We start from the raw sequence: 3,513 nt of genomic DNA, 5'->3' as shown, positions 1-3,513 counted from the left end.
AGAGAAACTGCTAGCTAATCCTTTTACAGGAGATGGAACATCGCATCCTGATTTGCAACAAAATCTACGTGGATGAAGTTTGTGGATTATTTAAGATTGTAGGTATGCCCGAGGATGTTATCAAGAAGAAGGTCTTCCATTTATCTTTGAAGGGGAAGGCATTGCCATGGTTTAGGCTATGTGATGATACTAGAACATGGAACTACAACCGATTGAAATTGGAATTTAATCAGAAGTTTTATCCTATGCATCTGGTTCATCGTGATCGTAATCTCTCCCTAATAATAAAGCACGGATTGAGTCTCCGGGTTCACCGTCGTGAAATTTTTCAGAAAAGTCCTACTTTTTTATTATTCAACGCGTAGTATTCGGAATAAGTTAACCCGAACCGGTACAGCTGAGAAAAAAGAAAGAAAATCAGCCCTCGCAGGACCCTGCCTCCCAATCCCCGTCTCCACCTCCTGCCTCGCGCACCGCCGTGCGCCGACACCGCGCACCACGCCGGCACATCTACCCCTGCACGACCGGCTACACGCCGACGATGCTCGAGTGCACCTTCTTGATCAAGGCAACGCGACGGCTCGAGCGGTTGGGTGCAGCACGATGCGGAACGGCGGCAGCAGTGGCCGGAGCTTGCAGGGGCTGGGGAGGCTGATTCGAAGGCGGGCGGTGAGGCAGGGGAACAGTGAGGAAGGCCGGAGCGAGGGATCCGGCGAGCTAGGCAGGAGCTCGCCGGAGCCGAGCGATGGCGGACGGGCGCGCGAGGCAGAGGGATCCGATGCGGCTGTTCGAAGTCCTTGCAGGCAAAGGCAGACCTCCATGGCTAGCAGAGGGGGCTCCAAGGCCATGGCGGGGATTCGGTTTTCCCTGGTATAGAAAAGAGAAACAAAAGAGGATTCAGGGAAAAGAAGAACGGGGATTCAGGAAGTAGAAGAACGGTGGAAGAAGGATGGCTGGCCTCCTCGGCGCATGCCATCCGATCTAAAGGTCTGACCATGTTGCTTTTCTTCCATCTTCTAATACAATCATAAATCAGCAATCAGCAAAGAGGGAGCTGTAGGATCAGTGTCTACCCTTTTCTGCAGCTCAATCATGGTGTTGTTTGTGGCTTCCACTCTCATATTGATTGATTAGGTGCTCTAACAGGTTCATATCAGACAAGGCAACCACAACAGTACAACCATGATAATCTCATGGGTGACAACAGTCAGAACCTGGATCGAGCACTGTGTTTTACGGGACTTCAGAAGATAATCTCAATTGTTCTGCAAAGGAAAAGCATTCGCGGTATACGTTCTACAAATATACCTCGGGATACATTCATCATTGTACAATCAAGAACCTGAAGGTTACCGGCACGTCAAACATTTGATGTTTATGTTTTATGAAGGCTGGAATCTTGATTCAAGGCTTAATTATGACTTTTCTTGCAGTTCGACACAAAGTATTACTAAGCCGTTGGAACTGAAGAGACGCTGAAAAAGATTTGGTTTAGGACCCCTCCGAAAAGTGGCCCAGATGTTCCATATACATTTGGTCTGATAGGTATTGTCAAATTTGCTCAGGATATAACTTGCATGGTCATGTCTGAATTCCAACATAATTTTACTATTGTAGTTTATGAGTGATATTATTGAGAATTTTACTATTGTGTTTAGGTGATCTCGGTCAGAGTTTCGACTCCAATGTCATGCTCGCTCATTATGAGTCCAAATAGTACGATGTAATCCTCTAAGCATGGTTGACATACTTGCTTTGTCATATTTACTATCATAAATTTCTTTCAATGGGATCTCTGGAAATACTGTTTTCTATGTGTTCCCATTGGTTCCTGAATAATTTGTCACTCTTTCAATGGGATATATTTGTTGCTAATGGTCATTTATAAAGATTTATAAAGCATCCATCTGTGAATGAATTTCTGAATATTACCATAATGTGTATGATAATGGTGGAACACTTAGATTGTGGATCATGACAAAACACTTGTGATGATGTTGTTCAACTATTGTATGGCAGTTCCAGATTGTGTGTTTACGTATGCCTAGCCAACCTTGGTTCATGAAGCTTTAGAAATTAGAAGCATCATCTTGTTTCAGAAGGTAAAGAAAGAAGGTATGGTGATACTTCTTCTCCTCCCGTTGCAACGCACGGGCATTTTTCCTAGTTATATATATAATTTTTGGCCTCGCAAAGGAGAAAGCATCACTCAAGCTTGGGGGAGGCTTAAGTCAATGTTATATTCATGCCCCAATCATGAGCTCTCAAGAGAAATTATTATTCAAAAAATTTATGCTCGGCTCTCTCTCAATAATCACTCCATGCTCGATACTTCTTGTACTGGATCTTCTATGATGAAGACTATTGAATTCAGATGGGATTTATTGTAAAGAATTAAACGCAAATCTGAAGATTGGGAACTCGACGAAGGTAAGGAGTCAGGTATAACACCTAGGTTTGATTGTGTTAAATCTTTTATGGATAACGATGTTTCTTGTGAATTTAGCACTAAATATGGACTTGACTCTGAGATAGTAGCTTCTTTCTGTGAATCATTTGCCACTCATGTTGATCTCCCTAAGGAGAAGTGGCTTAAATATCATCCTCCCATTGAAGTAAAAGTTGTTGAACCTATTAAAGTTGAAGAAAAGACTATCACTTATAATGTTGATCCCGTTGTTCCTACCGCTTATATTGAGAAACCACCTTTCCCTACTAGAATAAAGCATCATGCTAAAGCTTCAACTATGGTTCATAAGAGTAATACTAGAACACCTACACCCCATGAGAAAATTAAAGTTGAACCTAGTATTGCTATGGTTAAACATCTCTTGTCCGATAATATTGATGGGCATGTTATTTATTTTTGTGATGAAGCTGCTAGAATTTCTAGACCCGATACTAAAAATAAACATAGACCTGTTATAGGCATGCCTGTTATTTCTGTTAAAATAGGAGATCATTGCTATCATGGTTTATGTGATATGGGTGCTAGTGCGAGTGCAATACATCATTCTTTATATGAAAAAATTATGCATGATATTGCACCTGCTGAGATAGAAGGTATTGATGTTACAGTTAAGCTTGCCAATAGAGATACTATTTCACCGATTAGGATTGTTAGAGATGCTGAAGTCTTGTGTGGGAAAGTTAAATATCTTGCTGATTTTCTTGCTCTTTGTTCCCCACAAGATGACTTTTGTCCCATAATATTTGGTAGACCCTTCTCGAATACTATCAGTGCTAAGATAGACTGCAAAAAGGATATTGTTTCTGTTGGTTTAGGGGATATGTATCATGATTTTATTTTGCTAAATTTCGTAGACAACCCCATGATAAGGAATTGCCTAGTATAGATGAAATTATTGGTCTTGCTTCTATTGTTGTGCCTCCTAATGATCCTTTAGAACAATATTTGCTAGACCATGAAAATGATATGTTTATGAATGAAAGAAGATAAATAAATGAAGTATTCTTTAAACAGGGGCCTATTTTGAAACACAACTTGCCTGT

The 3,513-nt window shown here is 41.1% G+C and overlaps 1 long non-coding RNA gene across 1 annotated transcript; it reads left to right on the top strand.

The window, feature by feature from the left end:
* Positions 1–1,150: 1,150 nt before the first annotated feature.
* On the top strand, positions 1,151–2,092 carry LOC125548689 (uncharacterized). The gene is made up of 3 exons (XR_007301145.2): positions 1,151–1,348; positions 1,434–1,545; positions 1,659–2,092. It is a non-coding gene; the product is annotated as an uncharacterized LOC125548689 (long non-coding RNA).
* The last annotated feature ends 1,421 nt before the right edge of the window (positions 2,093–3,513 follow it).

Source organism: Triticum urartu, chromosome 4A (assembly GCF_056163025.1).
Source record: "Triticum urartu cultivar PI428250 chromosome 4A, HENAU_Tu73, whole genome shotgun sequence".
NCBI classification, from domain to species: domain Eukaryota; kingdom Viridiplantae; phylum Streptophyta; class Magnoliopsida; order Poales; family Poaceae; genus Triticum; species Triticum urartu.
Note: the sequence above shows the minus strand (reverse complement) of the source record. Positions and strands in the feature narration are given on the sequence as shown.